The sequence below is a fragment of the Herpailurus yagouaroundi genome, unplaced genomic scaffold (genome assembly GCF_014898765.1).
Source record: "Herpailurus yagouaroundi ecotype Mexico unplaced genomic scaffold, PumYag 77, whole genome shotgun sequence".
Taxonomy (NCBI): domain Eukaryota; kingdom Metazoa; phylum Chordata; class Mammalia; order Carnivora; family Felidae; genus Herpailurus; species Herpailurus yagouaroundi.
Window position 1 is genome coordinate 64318884 of NW_024412388.1, and position 25657 is coordinate 64344540.

General features: G+C 38.7%; 1 protein-coding gene across 4 annotated transcripts in view; it reads left to right on the forward strand.

Moving 5' to 3' along the window:
- ST6GALNAC3 (ST6 N-acetylgalactosaminide alpha-2,6-sialyltransferase 3) overlaps nucleotides 1-25657 on the forward strand; it is a 532814-nt gene that overhangs the window by 258624 nt on the left and 248533 nt on the right. The window lies entirely within an intron of this gene.

A 25657-nucleotide genomic window follows, 5' to 3' on the forward strand; every position in this document is an offset into this window, starting at 1 on the left:
AAGGGAGACAGCAGGGCCAGAGAGCAGAGGCATAGAGAGAGGACAGAGTGTAAAGAGGAAAGGGGTGAGGGAGAAGAAAGGAGCTAAGAGAGTGAATGATAGAGCAATGCAGAAAAGAGGCAGTGGGTAAGCAAGCCTGTTAGATGCTGGCATATCTCACACCCACAGACAAGATGTTAACAGCAAAGTCTGTGAAAATCCTGGAGGGGGAGTATCTCTACTTTGGAATACTATTTCTAATAACACAATAACATTTATGAAATACAATGCTAAGAGTTTATATACATTATCTCCTCTGTATGGTCCTTTCAACTGAAGGCAGATCCTGTCATCCCTATGCTCAGAATTCATAGTAAAAGCCTATATCCTTATAGGACCACTCTTCAACCCCACCTCTCAGTTGGATCCACTTCCCGCTCCCATCTCTGAAAATCCTCCCAGTCTCTCCCTTGCTCCCTCCATTCCATCCATATTGGCCTCCTTGCTATTCTCAGACTAATTATCCTGCCTCAGGGTCTTTGCACTTGTTCTTATGTTGCCTAGAACAGTCTTCTCCCAGATGACTTCATGACTTCCTCCCTTGTTCCTTTGGGGCTCTTCTTCCTTTACTTGCTAAGCAAATTTACCCCTGGCAGCTCCCCATTGCTTTCACTTCCTCCTGCTCCCCATCCGCCTCATCTTTTTTTTCAAAATTTTTCTCTGTTACTTATCCTCTCCTGGCATATAATATTATTTTATGTCAATTGTTTGTCTTTTGACTCTAGACTATGAGTACCGGAACTATGTCACCTTTCTTCTTGATTCATAATAGACTCATGATTATTATGTTCTCACAGTAGGGGCACCTGGGTGGCTCAGTCAGTTAAGCATCCGACTTCAGCTCAGGTCATGATCTCACAGTTCCATGAGTTCAAGCCCTGTGTTGGGCTCTGTGCTGACAGCTTAGAACCTAGAGCCTGCTTCGGATTTAGTGTCTCCCTGTCTCTCTGCAGACACCCTCCCCTGTTCCTGCTCTGTCTCTCTCTCTCTCAAAAATAAATAAGCATTAAAAAAATTATTATGTTCTCACAATAGACCTAGAAGGTGGATACTGGTTTTTATCCTCCACGGTACAAAATAGAAAAATTAAGCTTACTTCAGGTAAGTAAATTTTCTAACATTATAGATAGAAGGTGGTAAAGTCAGGCTTCAAAAAGACATCTGCTGGGGTCCAGAGCCAGTAAGCACTCTTAACCGCTATGCTAGGTGGTTCCCCTGGGGCTTCTCACAATGTAAGGATGCCTGCCCCAGAGGGTAGGTTAGCATAGTACCTGGCTCATGGTAAGAGTTCAGTAAGCATTCAAGATATTACTATCACCATAATCATTTTGGCGTTAACTTACTGTATATATGCAGTGAAGGTTTTGGTTGGAATGTTATCTGTTCAGGCATTATCATTTTTTCGGAAAGAGCATCTAAAATTTGGAAATGAGGAAAAAAGATGATTTGCATACCCTTTCCTTGTCATACCAGAACATTATCTGACATGCTTTCCTAAAGGTTGTCTGACTTTTCTGGACTGTACAATTTTGTTTGCTTTATTATTTACCATTGATTACAGTCCAGACTCTATAAAGTTGATGTTAATGTGTATAAAACTGGCAAGATGCAAATCACTACTGTCCCATAGGGAAGTAAATGATTTCCAGAGAGTAGAGACAGTAACTCCAAATGATCAGGTTTTATTGCTTTCTAAACCATTAGGTTTTGGATATGTATCTTAGAAAGTTATTCCAGCAATCTTTTTCCCACCCATCCCTCCATCTGTCTATCTGCCTGCCTACCTACCTACCTGTCTACCTATTTACTTACAATCAGCTTCTTGCATTCTCTTTCAAGTCAACTTTTTTGTCTTGCTAGTTCCTTCATTAATGATTTTAATATATTTTTGACAATGTTTCTTATGTATTTGTATGACAATAATTACGTTTTTGACTTTGTCAAATATATTATAATAGACTAGCTAGAATAGAATAGAATGATGATATGATATGATATGATATGATATGATATGATCTCCTAATAAGGAATAGATGGTACCTAAGCCATTGAAATGCTGGTGTACCCTAACAATTATCTAATTCCTATGCTGCTACCCATGATGAAATTGAGTGCTTATGATAAGGTTTACCTTACTTTTGCTTACTGGATATAAGAAGGTTATGTATCATAGTGGTTAGGAACCAGGACTATGGAGTCAGACTACCTAGGTTCAAGTTCTTGCTCTGCACTTATTAGCTCTGAGATTGTGATGGTTAATTTTATGTATCAACTTGACTGGACCATTGGGTGCATAAATAAACATTATTTCTTGTGTGTCTGTAGGCTGTTTCTGGATGAGATTAATATCTGAATCAGTAGACAAAGTAAAGCAGATTGCCCTCCCCAGTGTGGGTGGGCCTCATCCAATCTGTTGAAGGCCTGAATAGAATAAAAGCCTGAGTAAGGAAGAATTCTCTCTCTCTCTGCCTCACTGTCTTCAAGCTAGAACACTGGTGTTCTCCTGCCTTTAGACTTGGTCTTGGACTGGAACTTATATCATCAGCTCTCTGGGTGTCCAGCTTATTAAATGTAGATTTTGGGCTTCTCAGTCTCCATAATTGTGTGAGCCAATTCCTTATCATAAATCCCTCTCTCTCTCTCTCTCTCTCTATATATATATATATATATGTGTGTGTGTGTGTGTGTGTGTGTGTGTATATCTCAACCCAGCTGGATCTATCTACCTACCTAATCTATCTCCATCCATTCATCCATCCATTGTATTGTTGTATTGTTTGTGTTTCTCTAGAAAACCCAGACTAAACCAGTGATCTTGGCTAAGTTGCTTAACTAAATGCCAACAAAATGGGGCATATGAGTACATCTAATGACAGAAGGTACTTTTAGGGGTCAATGTAGTAATGTATTTAGAGTGGTTCGCATGGCGTGTGGTACTTGATGTTTAACAAATATTAGTTATTATGACTTATGTTTGATTTTCATTTTAGAAACTTATGTAAAGAAAATGAAACCTTACAAATCTATTGACGGATTTTAATTGTAATACTCTCTCTGCAAACTACAGCAAAAATTTTATAATAAGACAACTTTCTTCATGTTCTTCCTAGAAGCTTACCAACTAGAAGCTCTGAAAATAAGTGTTTACCATGAAGGATATTGTATTCTTAGCCCTAAAAATTAAAATAGCCCATTCTGAATGTGTTTGAAAAATGGCCTTTGTTATTTATTTTCTAACTTTCTACACTGTGTTACAGACAGAGATAAGTTATTATTTAGCACTGACTGTCTAGTCTGTAGTTTTATTGTCTTGTGCACTTTCTGACCCTATTGATTTACCCTGAAAGTCTAATTTAGTGTGAGAGACCACTTGTGATTTTTGTACAATTCAGAATGTGGAAGTATCTTTCCCAGCAACCTGTACATTCTGATTTCCTTTGCACATGAGAGTTGATGTGGAAAAGGCAGCTGAACAGAGGTTGGCAACCTTTCAGAAGTACTATGCCAAGTGTCCATTTATTCACTGTAATTTAAGGGTTTCTGTGCCAGGAAGAACTTCCTCTCCTCCAAACCACTGGAGGCTGAGAACTTCCAAGGCAGAGCGAGGCTACAGAAATTGAAATTATCATCGTAGGATAGATTTTCCCATTTTTTTCTTTCCCCAAAAAACAAGAACTTTGAAAAAGCTGATGCCAGTTTTATGCAATCCAGGCAGAAATGATCATGTATGTGATGAAGTGGTTGGTGGACAACATTGGAGTTCATGCACTGTGCATTCATTTAAGAATCCATTCGTTAAATCAGCAGCGAGCCCCTGACTTTACATATGCTATGCTTCGTTTTTTGAAGAATAAATGAAAGAATGTATTTAAAGTATCCAACACAGTGCCTGGCTCATGGTAGGTATTTAGTAGTGAAAACCGTTAGTTTTAATCTTCTCTTTAAATATTTTACAAAAGTAAAAATGTACATAGTAAAATAGCTAATAATGCAGAAGAGTTGAAATAAAAAGCAGCAATTCCCCCATCCTTCTTCTGTTCTTTCCCAGTCATATTCTCCAGAGCTTTGATTGTTAAAACAATTCAGTTTTTCCAGTAGTTGCCCATATAGAATTAAATAATTCATGTACCGGGGTGATGCTTCCTTCATGTTCTCTCATAGGTCCCTGCTGGGTCCCTGCTGGGTCAGTCTAGATCACCTTGGTTAGGGGCAAAGTTCCCTCTCCCCCTTTCTCAGGTGGAGGTCTTACAAGTGTTCACAAGTATCAGATGCCAGACCTATTGTTCAGGGGGATGAATTGGAGTGGGGGAGTCCACAGTCAGGGAGCTCACCTTCCGAATCCCTTGTGCACCACCGTCCAGACCTTGGTGGGAGCTTCTCTCCCTTCTGTCCCACCGTGATGTCTTCCTTTTCCTGTCACTGGGTTGACCCTTCTCTTCTCTCACACTTTCTCCATGACCTGTCACATTCAGTCTCCGTGAGAAGAAAAACTCTGCAAACCTCTTAGTCTGGCTCTTTTCATCTTTGTTTCCCTTGTGGTATGGCCTGGGGGTCAGTGTGGAAGGAGGAAGGTAGCTCTTGGGGGTAGAAATGAGGCAAGTAATTGAAGGGAAATGCACAGAGAACAACTAGATTAACATTTTGGTGGGGCACCTGGGTGGCTCAGTCAGTGGAGTGTCAACTCAGTCAGGATCTCACAGGTTCGGGAGATCTGCTATCCGTGCAGAGCCTGCTTAGGATTCTCTCTCTCTGCCTCTCCCCTGCGCACTCACTCTCTTCTCTTTAAACAAACAAACAAACTTAAAAAAATAAATAACTAAATAAATAAACAAACAACTTAAAAAAAAACATTTTGAGATAGAACTGTCCTGCCTTATTTCCTTATTGTACTGTTCCTTGATTTATCACTGTTAGACATGATTTATCGTTCCCATCAATGAAGAAGGGGAATTGAGTTCATCCTTTTTCCCTACTTTTTTTCTCTTTCTCTTCCCAAAGTTTGAGGGTTTTGTTAGTATTTGCTTCTTCTATTAGTTTTCTTTTTCATTTTAAATATTAAATTATTTTTTTTCCATCTTCTGTAAGCAGCCTCTCTTGTCCATCCACCAAGATGAGCAGGCATATGCCCTATTCTTCTCTTCTCTTTTACATTGTTGAGGTTGCTAATGCCCTCTTCTAGAACCACATTTAAAGTTTCCAAGTTTCATAGATAGCTTGATTATAAAAGTTGAAAACCAATAAGCAGGATTTATATTCTAATGTTGATTACCAAATTTTGAAAATGGACTCTATATTGGAAAATATTGTTTCACTATTAAATTCCCTCAATTTGGTAATTCTATTTTGTTTACATAGAGACTATCATTATACTTACAATACACATGCCAAGGGACTACAGCATGCTCCCACAGAGGTCTGGGAAACAGTGCACAGGGGATTGAGAAGACCTTGAGGTCTGCAATGTATTTTCAAATAGTTTAGCAAAAATAGGTATATATAGAAATATAGAAAGATAGATTGATGGAGAGAGAGATAAAGTCAATGCAGCAAGATGTTAACAACTGCAGTTCTAAGTGCAGGGGACATACATCTCTCAGTCCCTTCATCATTTAACTTTTATGTTGGTTTACACTTAAAAAAAACTTTAAGGAAAATAAAGTCCATTTCAAAGTCCAGAATTTTGAACAACTTTAAAATAGATGAATGTAATCATGGTTACATCTCCCTCTCAAGATTTACCAAGTACTGAATTCAAAAAGGACTATTTTAGGGGCGCCTGGGTGGTTCAGTCGGTTGAGTGTTGGGACTCTTGGTTTCAGCTCCGATCATGATCTCACGGTTCGTGAATTTGAGCCTCCCATCGGGCTCTGTGCTGACAGCGGGGAGCCTGGTTGGGATTGTCTCTCTCTCTTTTCTCTCTGTCCCTCTCCCACCTGCGTTCTGTGTCTCTCTCTCTCAAAATAAATAAATCAACTTTAAAATAAATTAAAGGACTGTTTTAGCTTCAATTAATTTAATGTATAACTACTGAGAGTTAATGTTTAAGAACCAACCATGAAAATATCCATTGAGTGACACATTTTAGAAGCATGAGTTTGAATCAGATTGCTTCAACTCAAGTACAGTTAATAATCTAACAAAAAGAGCCATCCATTAGATGGGTAGATAGGTGAATCATGTTTTAGATTTTTAAACTGAGACAGGTCAAAAATAAACACATTTTCCAGCTTCTTAGATAAGCTTTCTACTCTACCAACTCTGTGACATGGCTTAAAATAATGGTAATGGATTAAAATTTTTGTTTTATTTCATCTCAAACGCGAAATATTAGTGTCATGAAGCCTTGTATTACTTTACACTAATAAAGGGCTGGCAGTTGTGAGGCAAACCATAGGCTGCTGGGGCTTGCCTAAGCATTATTATTCTGTTAGATGATTGCACTATTTTAAACACCACATCTCAATTTTCTGACACATTTTTCACTTTTATAGTTCTAAGGACTTGCAGCATCACATTCTTTTCTAAGAAAAGTGTTAAATTAAGTATGAAAGTTCAGAGTGTAATGTAGTGTTGAGAAGTAAGGCAGATTTTGTCCTGGATCATGCATACTAATCAGCTTGTGATGATAGATTAATTTCTAGAATTTCCTTTAAATGTGAATGCTTATATTCATATGTGAGACTGGGCTACACTATTCTCTTTTGTGTATTAATTTTGTCAAGCCTAATATATTAGGCTTATATTAGTTTTATAAAATGAATTAGATAACTTTCTATCTTTTTGTTCAGCTTGAGAACAGATTATGTAGCATATTATGTGTTTTTTGAAGATTTTAAAGAATTGTTTTCTAAGGAAATGTATGGCCTAAATTTTTTTCTAGACGTATTTCATTGTTAACATTTTCAAATTCTATCATGATTATCTATAACTGCTTTTTAAAAATTTTTTATTTAAATTCCAGTTAGTTAACATACAGTGTAATATTTGTTTCAGGTATAGAATTTAGTGATTCAATACTTCCTTACAACACCTGGTGCTCTTCCCAATAAGTGTGCCCTTTAATCCCCATAACCTCCTTCACCTCCCCTCTGTAACCATCAGTATGTTCTCTATAGTTAAGAGTCTGTTTCTTGGTTTCTCTCTCTCTCTCTTTTTTTCATTTGCTTGGTTTTTGTTTATTAAATTCCACATGCGTGAAATCATATGGTATATTTCTTTTTCTAATTTATTTTGCTTAGCATTATACTCTCTAATTCCATCCATGTCCTTGCAAATGATGAAATTTCATCCTTTTTCATGGCTGAGTAATATTCTATTGTATATACACACCACATCTTCTTTAGCCATTCAACAGTCAATGGACATGAGCTGCTTCCATATCTTGGCTATTGTACATAATGCTGCTATCAACGTCGAGGTGCATGTATCACTTTGAATTAGTGTTTTTGTGTTCTTAGGTAAATACCTAGTAGTGCAATTGCTGGATCATAGGATAGTTCTATTTTTAACTTTCTGAGGAACCTCTATACTGTTTTCCAGAGTGACTGAACAATTTTGCATTCCCACCAACAGTACATGAATGCTTTTTTTTTCCTCCACATCCTCGCCAATACCTTTTGTTTCTTGTGTTGTTGATTTCATCCATTCTGACAGGTGTGAGGTGATATATCATTGTAGTTTTGATTTATATTTCCCTGATGATGAGTGATATTGAGCATCTTTTCATGTGTCTGTTAGCCATCTGTACGTTTTCTTTGGAGAGATGTCTGTTCATGTCTTCTCCCATTTTTAACTTGATTTTTTGGTTTTTTGGGTGTTTTTTGAGTTTTCTAAGTCCTTTATATATTTTGGATACTAGCCTTTATTGGATATGTCATTTGCAAATATCTTCTCCCATTCCATAGGCTGCCTTTTAGTTTTGTGGATTGTTTCCTTCACTGTGCAGAAGCCTTTATTTTATGTAGTTCCAATAGAAAACCCAGAAATAAACCCATAACTGTATTGTCAATCTTCAAGAAAGCAGGAAAGAATATGCAGTGGGAAAAGGACAGTCTCTTCAACGAATGGTATTGGGAAAACTGGACAGCAACATGCAAAAGAAAGACACTGGACCACTTTCTTACACCATACCCCAAAATTAATTCAGAATAGATTAAAAACCTAAATATGATATCTGAAACTATAAAAATCCTAGAAGAGAGCACAGACAGTAACCTCTTTGACTTTGGCCATAGCAACTTTTTCTAGAAATGTCTCCTGAGGCAAGGGAAACAAAAGCAAAAACATAACTGTTTTTAAGTCCTCAGTCCCCTTAAAAAATATATGCTTTCCCAGAAAATTCTCCTTTTACCTAGACTTTCAGATTTCTTAGTATAAAGTATACATAGTGTTCTGTGATAATTTTGAAATCATATCTGTGTTTTTATATGCTTTTTATAACTTCTAATTTGCTTTGTGTGTTCTATTTTTCTTAGACTTTCCATAGTTGACCATTTTGTTCATTTTTCTGTCAAACCAGCTCTTAGGTTTATTTACTTGTCCATTTTGATTTAATTCATTGCCAATTTTATGTTTATAATTTTTTCAGAGTTTTATAATGAGTAGGAGGGTCACACATTCCATTTTGTATGGAAAATTTTGGCATTTTGGTGTATGCCTACTGTCCTGATAGAATTACTGATAACACACTCTTTCCTCTCAAAAAATATATAGGTTAGATAATAAATTATAATGATAAATCTAATGATGAGTGAATTATACAATTTCCCCTAAATGCAGCTTTAACTGTAGCCTATAATTATAATGTGTGTATTCTCAACCAGAGTAATGTTGCATTCATAGGGGGGTGAAAATTGATTCAAGGGTGGAGCAGAAGTTCTTTGATATTTTAATGGCTTATGGCCATCTAAAGGATTATAGTACATAAATTGATATACAATTTATCCATGGTGTTAAAATTTCATAGACATGGCAGTGCAATTAGGAAACAAGGCTCCTTGAAGGGGCGATAATGGCATAAATGTTAAGAAACACTGTTTGATGGCTGTTTGAATACTGCCATTCATTATTTTGTTGCCCAGTTTTTGGGTTTTGCTTAATAGTTACTCAGGAGTTTTATAATTTGAAAATAATTGTAGAAGTGTTTCAACACTGAAATGCTCTTGTTGACATTTGGGACATCAGTATTGTCAACACAGTTGTCTCCTTCATGTCCGTGGCTAACTTCACCTCTCAACCATCTCTGACCCTTTCTTCTTACAGCATAATTAGCAGCCTCATAGGAGTCAGTGAGCTGACAGCAAATTGCTCAGAACTGGGCCCGGCGTCTCTTGGTTTCCCTTCTACCTCACTGGCTATTTTCAGACTTGTTTGATTGCTTTTACACCTCCAGCTGACTTCTAATTGCTGGAGTGTAAAGAGCTTGAGCCTGGGTCCTCTTTTCTTCTTTAGATCTCATTCCTAGGTCATTTTATCCAATTTCATTGCTTTAAGTCGTCTTCTATAAATTCGTGTCTCCAGCCTGAACGATTACAATGAGTTTCTAACTAAAATAACCCATTGCTTGTTCGACACTTCCGTGTGGTTGTATAAGAGTTATCCCAATTATGTACGTGTTCAAAATAGAGTTTTCTCTTCACACCTAGGAATAAAGATTCTTCTTCATCTCAGTAAGTGGCAATGACATCCACTCAGTTTCTTAAGCCAAAACCCTAAAAGGCATCCTAGGGATTTAATTGCCTGCCTCCTTCCACATCCCACCCATCAGCAGTTGTATCTCCAAACCTGTGCACTTCTCTGGAATTTCCCTGTTACTCTCTAATCCAAGACACCACTGATTCACCTGCACTGGTCTCCTGCTTCCACTCTCCTCCTCCATCCATTCCCCAGAGCTGTCAAGGGACCTTTTAAAAATATAAATCAGACTTGTTGGCCTCTCTCCTTAAAATCTCTATTGGCTTTTCATTGCAGTGAGAATAAATGCCAAGCTCCTTATCATGGCCAGTAAGGAGCCCTGCCCACATCTTCTTCTCAGCCACACTGACCTCCCTCTGATCTCAGAACATGCCTCACAAGTTGCTGCCATGGGATTGCTTGCTGTTTCCTCTACCTGGCTACTTTATAGTCTGTGGTCTTCATGTAGCTGGTCAATGTCATCTGAAGAATCTTAGCTCATTTGTTCCTTCCTCAGAGAGACCTTCCCTTCTTATGCCATAACTCACGCTGGCCCCTCTCCAGTGACTATTAAGTTACCATGTCCAGTTTGTTTTGTTGTTGTTATTGTTGTTGTGAACCACATAGATTAATGCAGAAATTTGGCCAAGGTTCCAGCAGGGTGGCCCCATCTGATTTTGAGCTAGGGCTTCCCGCCCAGGGCTGGGCAGGTGAGGCAGTAAAGATGACAAGGAGGTGTTCTGGGTGTAGGCTTCAGAGCTGCAAGATGATCTGGAAGCCAGACTGCAGGTGAGGCCTGTACCTTCTGGCTCTGTATTCAGGGCCTTCACCATACCTTCATACATTATCATGGAGAACCCTTAAGCCAACCAATTTCAAAGAGTGGCAGCAAAGAAGCATCTTGTAATAAATTTGTCCCCTCCCCAGAAGTCCCAGTCGGGCCAGCCAGGAGCTGAACTTTGCCTTCCATATTGTGGGCTTATACCCATTCACCAGTCATGACATGGACACTCAGACATAGACTTGGACCCCTTTTGACTTCACAGCCCCAGCCTATCCCATAAACCCACTAGCAGGTGGGTCTTGGGGCAGTCCACGGTAGAGGCACACCTCTTGCCCTTGTACAGCGCTGCCTGGTTCATTTTTCCTTTACATGGCACCATGCCAGATGGCATTTCCCATCTTGATGGGGGCGATGGCCACAAAGGCACTGCTGAAATTGCTTCCACCCTTCTCTTTCTTACCGTTGCCATCCTGCTTATGCTGCTGCCACTGCCACGGACCCACAGTGGCTACCCTAGTGATTACTGTCCTGTCCCAGGCTGCTCAGTGTTGCCACCTCAGGCCTGGCCCTGGAGCTTCAACTAGTCCACTTGCCCTTGGGCCATCACCTATCCTATAGAGGAGTCCTAGAGTTGGTCTTAGCTTGGGGTATGGCCCCTTCTTTCTTGCTGGCCCTCCACTGCTGTCTTGTCAGCTCTAGTAAAGAGGGGACCTTGTTGCTCCATTTACAACACATTCTCAATAGCTAGAACTATAACCTGTCCTAAGGTAGATATTTGAGTGTATAGGTTACATAATGGACTTTTGGCTGAATTCTCAGATCCAAATGATGAATTTTAAATCACTGAATGCTGAGAGTATGCTGTATTTCGAAGTTTTTGTTGATTGGTTGGTTGGTTGGTTCTAAAATCAAACCAGCCTTTATGTATCGAAAATGTTATGGAATTTGATAAGGTATGTGCACGTGCAAATGAGTATATAGGGGCGAGGTTTCTATTTTGTTTCCTTTCAAATGATTAGTTATGCTTTGCCACTGTTGCTCTGGAAAGTCTATGAGTATTGGTTTGGGGAATGTAGCCAGTATTGAGAATGTTAACATTCATCTGTATTTGGCTATCAGATTTACCCTTTGAATTCTGCTGTTTTTCTTTTCCATTATGGTCTCTTAAACAAAGCAAAGACAAAGAAAGCAAAACTGTTTCGGTAGGCTCTTACTGAGATAGGAGGGGAAATTTTAAGAGATAGAAAATATTGAATTTATTGAAATAATTTTCAGATGCAGGGGTTGACTTTGTTGATTAAAACAGAATTTAAGGAGTGTCTAGGAATTCAATTTAGTTTAATATACTTAGCATCTCATCAGAGTGATAAGAATTGCCTATGCTTTGGTTGTTTCCAAAACAATCATATAGATTCTCTTTTTTTTTTTTTCCCTTAAACTCAAGTGATTTGGATTGGTATAAAATACCCCCCCCCCATTAATTTATTTTTTCAGTAGAGATGCTATGCTTCCAGAATTTCTTAAGATGACCCATAAGCTTATTGCCAAGAAACTTGGGTCAGTGATCATTTTTCAAAAAAACCTTTAATTAATTTTTCCTAGTTGGATAATGATATCCATTGCAAAGAAATAGAATAGAGGTTACATGTATTCCAAGGAAACTTTCCATTTTAGTAGATTTCTTTTCAGTCCTTTTTCTGATATATGATCTTTTTCTTTTCACTTTGAGATATGCATTGTGATTTCCCTTTGTGATAAAGAGGATAAATCTGCTGGCTCATTTCCCTTTATAGACTGCCACCTTCTCCACAAACCAAGAAAAAGTGTGTTCTGGATTTCTCTTGGTTTGCAGCAATTTATGCTAGAAGAATTATAAAATGCAGAATCTGTAATCTGAATTTGGCCAACTCTGTATCAGAAAAAATAACTCCCACCACAGCCAGGCAGGAACTTTACGTATCACTCAGAGAGCCAACGCTTTTGATACATATTTTATGATCACAGCTGAGGCTCTTCCAAGCTCAGAGTGCCATATCATTCATTCAGTCTTTAAAACTACAAGATTATTTTTGGCTCTTTGTGTTGGCACGTAAGACTTCCCATTACTGATCTGCATGAACCATTTATCAAGTCAAGGGTTTAATCTATCAAAGTCAGAATTCCTTTGTTCTGCCTTTCTCTGTCTCGCCTTCCCATATGGTATTATCTTGTATGTGTATACTGTTGGCTTAAAGAAGGTTATTTGAATGTGAGGATTTATCACGTTTCTCTGCTTTTTCAAAATAATATATTACAGAGCAAAGTGATATTTTATAGGGAATTATAATTACACTGTTAATCAGTTTTTAGAACATTAATCTCCAAACCTGTTCCTTCGCTAGTATTCTTGGTTTTGTCCTTGCCAGTAGCTCCTACTTTTCCTACTCACTCAGCCTGAAAATCTGAATTGGCTTTGATTTCTTTCTCTCCTCTTTTCTAAGCATCTACTGAATTGTCAAATCCTTTAGATGCTACCTCCTGGATGTTTCTTGGGTCTACCCTTCATCACCTTTGTTTACTGGACTCTTGATGTTGTCTGTTGTCTTACAAGAAGCAAGAATGCTTTTGATGGGCTCCAGATATAAAGACCAAAATAAAGTAATTCATTTAACAACACTGAGTGCCTGTCATGTGCCAAACCCTGTTTAAAGCTCCAGAGATACAGCAGTAAACAATAGAGTAAGGTTTGTTTTTTGTTTTGTTTTGTTTTGTGTTGTTTTGCCTCATGGAGCTTACGTTCTAGTGGGGAATGGAAGAAAGTGACAAAAAAATTACATAAGTATAATAACATAAGTATGTTGGATGTTGTTAAATGCTATGAAGGACAGTAAAGCAATGAAGGGACATAGGGAGAGCTGAGATGGACAGGGAAGGTATAGGTATAAAGCAGGTGATGAGATGATAATGAAAGTTAATTAAAACTTAAGCGAGTATCACAAACAAAAAGAATACAGCAAAAGGCATTCTAATTCTATAACCTGTTATTGAATCTCTTGGTAGTGATGCCAAATCATAGTGATAATCTATACCTGAGCATAATGCGACAAGAGCTATTACAATAGCCACCAAGTTATTCTTCCTCTCTCTGAGCCATCTCTGTCCTAGGTCAGTACTTGTAGTGAAATCTTATGGAGATCTAAATATAATTGTATGGAAGGAAACAAGAAGAAAGAATTAAGGAAGGAAGGATGGAAGGAAGGCAGGTGGGCTGAAGGGAAGGAGGGCAGGAAAGGGGGGAGGGGAGGAAAGAAGGAAGGGAGAAATTGTGCTTGGAGAAAGTACTAAGGTCTACCCAAAGAGGCATGTGCCCAAATAGGTAGGTCAGTGTACATGAGATGGGACTTCCAAGGGCCAGAATGAGACGTAAATGGGAATCATGAATAATATTTAGCAAATTCTTACTGTCAATAGGAAAAAGTCTAAAATTTTTAGTGTAATATTCATGGCCCTCCACCATCTAGTTTTCCAAAATTTTCCTGCCCATTCCCTGACACCAATCTTCTGATTTCTTTCCTTGCTGCCTTTACTTTATTTTATTTTATTTTATTTCCAGTGAGAAGATTTTTCTCCACCATCTCTTTAATGCCTAAATTCTTTCCACCCTTCTGGACTCAGTTCAAATGTTTCCTTTTCTATAAAAACTTAATGAAAATAATCACCACCTCTTCTGAATGTTAATAATAAACTCTTTTGGGCACTTTGCACTGTATTTACTTATATATGAATGTACCTTCACATTTCTGTTAGTTAAAGCCCTTTGAGAGTAAGCTTCTGGGGAAGAAGGTTGCAAGAGATAAAACACAAGGGAAACTAGGGACCAGATTATAAAGGGTTTAGTAAACCATGTTAAGACATTTTAGACTTTGTCCTGTGGGCAATACAGAGCCATTAGATCATTTGGAAAGAAAATGACAGGATCTGATTTATATGTTATGAGTGTTCTAAGTTGAGTTGTATCCCCCAGCCCCACCACTCATTGGTTGAAATCCCAACCCCAGTGCTTTAGAATGACACCTTATTGGGAAATAAGGTAATTGTAATTAGTTAAGAAGAGATCACACTGGAGTAGGGTAGGCCCCTACTCCAATATAACTAAGTGTCCTTATTCTAAAAACTGCCATTTAAAGAGATAAACATGCTCACAGAGAGAATGTCATGTGAAGATTGGAGTTATGTTGCCAAGGAACAATCAGAAGTTAGGAGAGAGGCCTGGGACAGATCCTCCCCTAGCATCTGCAGAGGGAGCGGGTCTTGATATCACCTTGAGATCAACACCTTGATCTTAGACTTCTGGCCTCCAGAACTTTAAGACAATATATTTCTGCTGTTTAAGCCCCTCAGTGTGTGATGCTTTGTTACAGTGGACTGAGCAAATTCACGTAGTAAGGCCAAGTCTGGCTGCGATATGGAGAATGGTTTAGAAGTGTGCAGAGCTGGGTACAGGGAGGCAATTTGGGGCTACTAAAATAAATGAGGATAGTGACTGCAGGCAAGATGAGAGAGCTAAAACAAAAGTAGAATATACCAGGATGGGTGAACGGTTAGATTTGTAGAGCTGAGAGAAGAAAGAAGGCTTGTGAAATGGTGGAGGATTTCATTGCCTGGTGATTCCCAAATGCAAATCATTAGCTGGAACTTCTCTCCAACCTTCCAGATTCTTATATCCAAATGCCAGCTCAGCTCCACTTGGATTTTCCACACCCACTTTGATGAATGTTAAAATTAATTAATTATTGATAATAAGGGTTGCCATGTAGATGAGAGGAGAGAATTAATGTGTCAGTCCTCCAAACAAGCGTATGCTGAAGGGGACATACTTTCATTTTACCTAGGAAAGAATTTTTAGTCAAACAGAACTCCCCAAAATGGAATGTATATGGGAAGTATATTTTTTTTCTCGTGTTATTAAGCAGAATCTAAATGACCATAAGTCTATGGCTTTAGACTGATTTTTCCCCTCTTTTGCATTGTTACAGCACCACCACCCCCCTTTTTATAGCTCTTACATATTCTCTTTACATTCTAATTTTATAAAGGTCTATCTATCTTCTTCATTTTGTAGTAAGATCTCTAGAGCAAACACTACACTTTCTTCATCCTGCCAGTACTTGGAGCCTAACACTAAGTTATACAACTTAATAACTAGTGCTCTGTTGAGAATGAACGGCGTTGGGCCCTGATTTCAAATATTCTCTACTCCAGCTTTTTTTTTTTCAAGAGTTCAGTAATAAATATACCTGTCTATTTCCTTGCTTAATAATGAAAATACAAAATGTTGAGATGAAATATTGCTGGTGGCTAATCAATATTCCTGTTATCAATTATCCATGCTAGATTATATTATGCATTAATTTGGCTCCATGCTCTGTAGTATATGGTATGTGTGTTGTGCAAAGTCATAATTGCTTGTGTTCATACATAGTAAGTAGGTTGGGGAATTGGTCTGATGGTATATCTTAGTTATTAATAGTGATTGTCAAGTGTACATTTCAAGTTTAGAACCTCATTGGCCTTCTGGGAGTCAGCGTCTCAATTTCAAGGAAAATTTAAACCTTTCCTTTCATGTACTCCTGTTCATTTAATCCTGTCAAAATAGGAGATTTTGTGTGTAAGAAAAAGAGCTAGAAGCTAATTAAAGGACCGACTCATGGCAAGGGTTTCATGGCTCTCTGATTTCTCTCCAAATGAGCAATAAATTACATGTAAATGAGTCAGAAACATACCTTATGTTTTTTTAATTGTGAAAAATGTATAACATAGAATTTACCATTTTAACCATTTTTAAGTATACAGTCCAGTAGTATTATTTTAAACCTTTTTTAATGTTTTATTTATTTTTCAGAGAAAGAGACACAGAGTGAGAGCAGGAGAGGGGCAGAGAGAGGGGGAGACACAGAATTTGAAGCAGGCTCCAGGTTCTGAGCTGTTAGTACAGAACCCGAGGCTTGAACTCACAAACCATGAGATCATGACTTAAGTGGAAGTCAGATCCTTAACCAACTGAGCCACCCAGGTGCCCTTACAGTTCAGTAGTATTAAGTACATCCATATTATTGTGCAGTAAATCTCCAGAACTTTTGCATCTTGCAACACTGAAACTCTGTGCCCCTTAAACAACTCCTCCTTCTCCCCACCCTCAGCCCCTGGCAGCCACCATTCCACTTCCTGTCTCTATGAATTTGACTACTTTAGATACCTCATATGGGTGGAATCCTAGAGAATTTGCTTTTGTGACTGGCTTATTTGACTTAACATAGTGTTCTCGACATTCATCCACCGTGTAGCATAGAACAGGATTTTCTTCCTTTTTAAGACTGAATAATATTCCAGTGTATGTATGTACCACATTTTGTTTATCCGTTCATCTGGTGATGAACACTTGGGTTGCTTGCTTCCACTTCTTGGTTCTTGAGATTTTTTTAAAAAACTAACTGTATTTGAAATCTAAAGTTCTTAGATCAGACTTGTTTTTAATTTCCCCCTATAAGGTGAAGGAAGGATATTTTAATATGCTAAAACGTTTCCAAAACTCTTTGTCACTTAAGGCTTCTTATTCTAGATTGTTAGTCTCTGGCAATAATGGTACCAAGTATTACTTTAGGCAGAATAATATTGTGAAACTCAGTACAAGAAACAGTTAAAACTCTAAAAATAGATCTTGGATGCTTGGGTAGTTAGGTAGAAAGACTGTGGAAATGAAGGACTTCTGACCTTCTGAAGGATCAAGGACACTTTGGACAGAATCATTAAGACAAACCCATCTTTTTACAAAACTCTTTACGAATTAGATTCCTTTCCATACTTACTGAAGATGAAACTATTATTTTTGCTTTGACACTATAGTGAGTAGACTTTTTTGTGATATCTTAAATAATTCCAGGACCCAAGAGTCTCAGAGGTCTGTGCCAGTGAAAATCAATGTGTCATCCACATAATTAAGATCTTTTCAAGAAAGAATTCACAAAGGCTTTGAGTATGTATGTAAAACTAGGCCCTAGAATTCTTTTAAAGTAATGACAAGCATAGTCTTTTCGTTTTTCCACATTCTGAAAATTGATAAACTAACAGAGCCATTTACAGTGTATTTAATTTTCTGAACATTGGGTTCATTAGTCTAATTCATGGTTATCATTCCTGTGTCAATGGCACAGATACATTTATCTATAAATGTAATCTACTTTTACTTGCTTTCTCTCTCTTCTTTGTTCTTTCCCTCAAGTCCTTATATTATCCACAATCCCTGACAAAACATATGTGTTAGGTGTGAAATTACAGAATTGCTAGCATCAGAAAAAGCTATTGCCTTACTACCGTAGACTGAGTCCCTCTCTTTCCATATTGGAAGGTTTCCTTATTTTCAGAATTAACTTCTTGAATTCATTTTCTTGAAACTGATTCATAATCCATTTCAGAATTACTTTCCCCTATGCCACGTTTTCCCTTTAAGTCAATCTGTGCATGAAATTAGTTTTTAACCCAGTGTAATTTCGTCCAGTGCACATTTTTGTTTGTTTGTTTTTTTGTTTTGTTTTGTTTTGTTTTTTGTTTTGCTTTCAAAGCGGGCAAGAAATGTGTGGATTCAGGTCCATGATCTTTTAAAAACTTAATATGACTGACCCCTCCAAAATTCTTTTCCTCTGATTCTTATTTAGCTTCTCAAATGAAGTGTCTACTATGTAATTTTTTTTTTAGTGTTTATTTATTTTTGAGACAGAGACAGAGTGTGAGCAGGGGAAGAGCAGAGAGAAAGGAGACACAGAATCTGAAGCAGGTTCCAGGCTCTGAGCTGTCAGCACTGAGCCCAACACAGGGCTTGAACCCACAGACTGTGAGATCATGACCTGAGCCAAAGTCGGATGCTTAACTGACTGAGCCACCCAGGCGCCCCTGAAGTGCCTACTATTTATATTTTTAGAAATTTGAAAGTAGATCCTAAGTGCAAAAAATGTGCATGGTCAGTTCTAGTTGATTCATGCATTTGTTGAAATATTCTTGTGATGATTTTTTTACCCTCATGGATTATCTACTTTCTAAAATAATTAAGTAAGAAGGATAAGGATACAGTGTTGCAACACGACTGCCATGTACCATGATCTTTCTCCTACTTTGGAACCTTACTTTGTTGAGAAGCTTTAGATCTTTCCCTGTTTGGTTTGATTTCTTTTACATGGTCATGCATATAAAATGATTAAACAGAAAGTTCCCATCCAGCAAGTACCAAAGTACCCCTGGTGTTGTAATTTGAAATCACTCAAGAAATCACTTTTTCTTCTTGGTAAAAACTGCCTCCCATTTCCCCGGTCTGGCAGAACATACAAGTGCTGAAAACAGAAAACTGTAGCAGATAAATAGGACCATTGCGAGGCATAAGATTTGGAAAGCAGCACTTTGCAACAAAAATTAGGACAAATAAAAGTCCACAGAAATACAGTTAGTTAAATCTCTTTTCTATAAGAGAGATTGAGAAGTACTTACAGTTAGTATTAAAATTTCTGATGTAAGGAAGTGACATTCTAGCAGGTCAGCGTTAGAGAAGAGAGGGTGGCCTCTGAGGCAGAGAATCAGGGGGCCTGCCTAATCTGGACAAAGAAACCAGAAGAAGACATAAATGACACCAGAGAAGATACCATTCTCTGAGTGACACCTGGATAATTCCTTAGTGTGAAGAAAATGGGCGTTGATACCAGAAACATATGGTTCATTATTCATGTATTATGCTTGTTATCTATAGAGCAAACCATATGTAAAATTTTCACTTCGTAGTACGTGTAGTTAATATACACTGAGGACCCACGAGTGTTTCAGGCACTGACCTACAGTGGTGAAAAGGACACAGCTTTGCCTTCAGAGATCTTACAGGAATGGGGCAGATGTCAGGAAAGAAATGGTACTGTGTAGTACACACAGTGCATTATGGGAACAGGAAGTGGGGATATTTATCTGAGTCCCTGTGGGCAAAGGAAATAAGTATAACTAAGAACAGAGGATAGTAGGATTACAGAAGGGTAGGGGAGAAGGTTCCCAGAGAAGCATGTACTAAATTTTGAATAGGGCAAAAGTTCAGTAAAGCTTTTGTTATTATGAAACCCCAAAGTAAGTGTCCTTTGCTGAACCGGATGTCAAGAACTGACAGTGTGGCCACACTGGGTGTTCCATCTGCCTTCAGCATTTCACCCTAAGAGGGCTTGTCATGTGACTTTTCAGATTGTGTGGTTTATTCTGCATGTTCCTGGAAACTTGAAGCCATAATCTAGAAACATTTTTGGTCTCAGCAGCATGAAGCGAGTTAGTGCCTCCTAGTATCTTGGCTAAAAATGTGTCTTATAAAAAGGATTCCATGAAGCACAAATGTAAAAACATGCCACAGAGGCACATTTCATGGTGCCACAGGGGCTGTTGCTGTGAATTTGAGTTGTAAAGTGCACAGAAAAGTGTACCTGTCGACTCATTCCATTCTGCTTATATTACTGTCCAATCCAAAACCAGGAGGAAGTTAACCAGGAGAATGCTGACCACTTTTCCAGTTGCCCTCTCTGATCTAGTCCATGGCTCAGCAATTTTTTTTTTTTTTCTGTAAAGGTCCAGATAGTAACTATTTTAAGCTTTGCAGAGCAGAAGCAAATGCTGCCATTGCAGCGTTATACCAGCTACTGACAGTATGCAAACAAATGGTCACGGCTGTATTCCAACAAAACTTGATTTGCAGAAGCAGGCAGTGGCCCGAGGCCATAGTTTGCTGACCCCTGGTTACAACAGTTTTCTCTAAGGCAAGCATCTGGACCCTTGTACATACTGTTGCCATGGTTTGGAATATTCCTCCTCCCTCTCTGCCTGGCTAGATTTTAGTTATTCTTCAGCTCTCAGCATAGAGGTCACTCCCAAGGGAAGAAGCCCTCACCAGTGCTCCAAATTCAGGTTGTTTGCCCCTCATGTGCTCCCACAGCACCGTGTACCTTCCCCTCCAGAGCACTGACTGTTTCTAGTTGCCTGGCGACTTGTGTCTCTCACCCCTCCAGACTGCCAGTTCCAGGAGTGCACAAACATGCTTGCTTTATCTCCCCCTCGTATCCCTAGCACCTAACACAAGGCGCCTGGGACATAGGAGGGGCTTTATAAGTGTTTGTTTAATGCTTGTGAATGCTTTGTTTGTGAATGAAATAATTTATCCTTTCCCTGACTTTTTCGGATCGTAAGCCTAGCAGGTAAAATTTATTTATGACTATAGTTTATGAGCCACGTTGCCATCACTATATTGTAACAAAGCAAAAGTTTCACTATTATCTTGGTTCCAGCAGCATTCAGAGGGCTGTGGAAATCAACAGTTTTAGTCCTTCTCTAGCTAAGTGCCATTTGGGCTGTCTGCGACCACTGAAAGTTTTATTCCCCACCTTTGCCTCCCCCCCACCATTACTGCTCTGTGGCAGTGGAGGATAGCACCTCTCTGTTCGCATCACTGTCTTACACTCTTTTCAGAGACAGACTCAGCACCGTGCTGTCTGTTCTCCAGTGTTTTACAGAATTTTTAGTAAAATATCTCTTTCCTTTTTAATATAGCTCATTATCTCCCTAGAACCAAATAGGTCTATTTAACTTATGAGACTAGTCTGAAGTTGGATCCGATATAATCGGAATAACTCTTCTCTCCACTAAGACAAAGGCTTTGTTACTGGGCCCAAATTGTGGGGCTCAGCAATTGGGAAGAATTATTTCCCAGAGAGCCCCTCCATCCCTTACAGGCACACACTTTAAGGGGCCTGCCTCCCAGTCTGTCAACATGCCTAGACATCACTTTGAATCCTAGCCAGAGAAAGCTGGGACGGTGGCCACAGAAGAATCAATCTCTCTCTCTCTCTCTCTCTCTCTCTCTCTCTCTCTCTCTCTCTCTTTCCTTTTCTACTTGCAGAAGAACAACTAATAACAAATACTGACATGGAGCTCACCACACACCAGGCATTTACTATCTGTAAGCTATTTATAGATAATAACTTATTGAACCTTCATGGAAACTTTATTGCAGTATCTTTATTTTACCAAAGGAAAAAACAGTAGCCCAGAGGAATGAGCTGCCTCGCCCAGACTCACACAGATAGCAGTTGTGGAGCTAGCAGATGAACTTGGACAATCTGATTCTGAGTCCTTGCGCTAAACCATTTCACGGAAGCTGTGACCCGCGACCTCCCCCCATCCCCACCCCACTTTGGTAGCATATACAGACTCCATTCTATCTGCTTCTGTCTTAGAAACTAAGAAAATAGGAATGAAGTGGGAAAGGAAACAAGAGCGCATGGCTTACAGTGGAAACGGAGACTGGATTGAAATGTTCAGAGGCCACGTTAGACATTAAGCAATACTATCTCTACAATAGGCAGAAAATTCCTAATCCATAATATTGTAAGTCTTGAAAATCATGACTGAAATGAAAATGTCCTTGAATGGCTATGCTGCTTTTGCTTTTCAAAGAGCTAGCTTGGAACACTGAAAAGATGTTCTCATACACTGAATGTTTTCCACTGAGTCTGAAGTAGACTTTTAGCCATGAAGAGATATTTTCCCTAAAATTGAAATCAATTTGTGAAATTATGTAGAGAGTGCCATGCCTGTTGCTGTTTTTCCAGTAACAATGCAACAAAGACCAAGCATGAGAAGTTTAGTCATCCTTTTGGACATGAATGGACATGAATGGATGTACTCATTCATCTCTAGAATGGTGACACATGAAATTATTCTCACCATTCCATGTTGCAAGTAAAAATTAGTAAATTAGTAATAATAAATGAACTCCTTTGTGATATAGGAAGTGGCCACCGTGGGTCTAAAGATATGAAATCCCAAATGCTTTGGGGAACCTATCTTTATTCTAGACTTGATTAAATTAGCATAACCAGATAACTCATCCACTTTTCAATGTAAAAATCTCCCTTCTCATATTTCCATCTTCAATGGCTAATTCTCATTTGAAAAGATCATTCTTTTTATGGGAGAGTCCCCAGACTAAAACATGATTTTTCTGACCCAAAGAAACTGTTTCTTCATAAAGTATTAGGCATTAAAATATTTTTTACAAGGTTACCAAAAATGACTTGCTCAGGGGCACCTGAAGTCAATATGGCAATAAATTGAGAAATCAAATTCTCTGTCCTCTATTTCTCTAAAATTATTGTGGATGAGATGAGCATTATTTTTTTGGCTCCAGAAACTGATTTCTAGAAGGAGAGTAGACAGTGTTTGGGGAAAGGTTTTTTCCCCCAAACTGATAAAGCCAGTTTTTTGTTTGTTTGTTTGTTTGTTTGTTTGTTTGTTTGTTTGTTTACTGTGTAATGAATCCATTCACCTAGGCATCTACCCACCCAACCATTCATGCATCTATCCAGCCGTTCATCCATCTGCCCATCTGTCCATACAATCTAAAATTTCAACCACCTGACCCATTTTATCTTCCTTCTCTGCTCTATTTTTCTTCATTGTACTTATAATCATCTGCTGTTCTACATAGCTTACTTATTTTGTTTATTGTCTGTCCAATACTTTAGAATGTAAATTTTATTAGGTCAGAAAAGCTAGCCAACTTTGTTCATAGCATATTCCGGCACTTAGAATAGCACCTGGCAATAAGGGATAAAAAATGTGAGGACTGTTGAGTGAACTTTTATTGGAAAAATATTTATTTATTATCTGCTGCTCTTCAAAGTACTGGACTGAGAGCCAAAGGAATCTAAGATGAAACAGATATGGATCTCACTCTCAAGGTGATTCCAGGCTAATAAAACCATTACCAAAATATGTCCTTTAAACAGCATCATTACACAGGGAAAAGTACTTGTTCCCATATGAGAAATGAATCAGAAGTGCTATTTATACTTCTCCCTGAGAGAAAGGCTTCCCTGAGGAAGTGACATATGAAGTAGACATTGAACAAGGGAAAGGATTGGAAATGGGGAGATGAGTTGGAAAGGCATTCCAGGAAAAAAAAAGTGACAGTTGGAATTAAAAAGTAGAGATGGGAAATGCAAGATCTATGGGAGACAGAAAGGCTAGTGGTTCTATTAGAAGAAGCTTGGAGACCTAAAAGGGAATAAGGGACCATTTATCTCGGAAGGACGATTGAACGAAATTACAGAGAATTTTCATGGCACTTTCTGGCAGCAGTGAGTTCAAGGTTCTCTTTCTCTGATCTCTGAACCCTGCCATCCTCCCCTACATTATAACTTCTGAGTGACAATATTTTATGTTTTATGTTTCTGGTTTTAAATCAGCAACTTGGCCAACTTTGCTTCTAGAGCCTGGAAGGAATCTTGTGTGAAATGCAGATTTAGTCTTTGATCTATGTTTTGTAGGTCAACAAGCTCAGTTACTTGACAGTAATCACAGGGCTCACAAGGATGTTGTTCTTGAAAAAATTATCTAATCTGTTAGCCACAAACAAGCTTTCGCCACTGAGCATCTCACTGTCCCTGTTCCTGCTTCTCAGCAGGGAACTATGAATTGTCCCCAGTTCCCAGAGATTTTTTCAAAGCTGATCTGGAGTATGGATTTCTACCTTCATAAGAGTTTCAGCCCTAGAGCGGTGTAATAACAGACAGCATTTTCTACTCCTAGTATCATTTAGGGAGGACACCAGAAAGTGTTTTTCTCTTGGCATGTGAGCCTGTCGAGTGTGTCCTTGTTCCATAAGTGTACTTTGGCACCAGGAAGCAGAGACAGCAGCTTTCAAGTGATAGGAGAAGCAGGCTGATTAAGGGTTCTGCGTGGGCAGACGGCACTAAAGCTGCTTGCATAGTCCTTGCCTACCAGTCGGGGGTTTTAGTGGAAAATTTTCCAATTTTGGATCATTTGGTAGAATTTGTTATTTCCCCCGTTCCCAATTCCTTCTCTCTCAGTTAATGCCACCACTGTCCTCTGTCTTCCCAGGCACTCAGATTTGAAACTCCAGTGCCATTAGGAAAAACTGGTAACTGCGTAATTTATTGTAAATAAATTTAAGTAATGTATTTACTTTTAAAAATTCAAAAAAAAATGTATATGAATTAGGACTGAAGGACAGAGCTAATTTCCATGACATGAGTATTTGGTCTTTGTATTCATCTTCCACTATTTTGGCCTTCTATCCCTTGACTAAATTCTGAAGTGGGAGGGACAGCAAACGTTAATCCATGAGTTGGTGATCTGAGAGTGCCAGTTCTCATACTGTGCTGAGTGTAGCCACGCTATCTCCTCACAAAGCGATCAAAGTCATTTTCGCAATGACTTCCCTGATTGTACCAGCCATACGTGCTCCTTGCCTCCGCTACCTTTCTACAATAAAAAATTGCACAAGGAATGACGCCACACTTATTTTGTACCTCTCTTGTGGCTCTAATGACTATGACCTTGAGATGTTATCGTTTGTTGAAAGAGCTCAGTTTTGTGGCCAAGAAAACCTGGGTTCACATTATGACTCCCATCATCTACTTGATAGCTTGGGGCATGTCATTTGAACTCCCTGACCTCTTTGCTCCCCTGGCAGATGGAGATAATAATAATCAGTACCTTTCTGGGTTGTTGTGGGGAGTAAATAGTATGTGTAAGGCACATAGCACAAGACCTAGTAAATAGGTGCCAATGGAAGTTATCATTATTGTTGTTTTATTAACAGTAAAATGGAAAATTCTCCAGGACAGAAGCTGCATCTTCTGTACCTTTGAAGGGTAGTGTTTTTGATAAGCAAAGATGCGCGTGGGGTGGGGGTAAGGTGTGAGCATTGAACTGTGGAGGCTTTCGTTGCCTTTTCCCATCATTTTGTAGATTTTCTTTAGTATCCTGCCTCCTGGTAATGAGGAAGGGAGAAGGCACCTCATACATTTATATGTTTCAGGAAAATCATTTTTCATCTCTAGGCCATGGGTAATCTATTTGCACGGACGCAATCTGTGATAGCTCAACATTTGCTTTGTTTTCCAAAATCAAGCCAAGAGAAACAAATGTGAAGTTTGACGCGCAAAACGCTCTCACAAGAAAGAGAGTCCTAGAAGTGTTTGCATTCCCCCCTAAGCATTCTAGAGCCTGAAAATGTGTCTTCTCGCTCAGCATTTTTTTCTTATGGTGCCTGGCGAAGATTACATTAAGACATGAGAAACACTCCAGGGT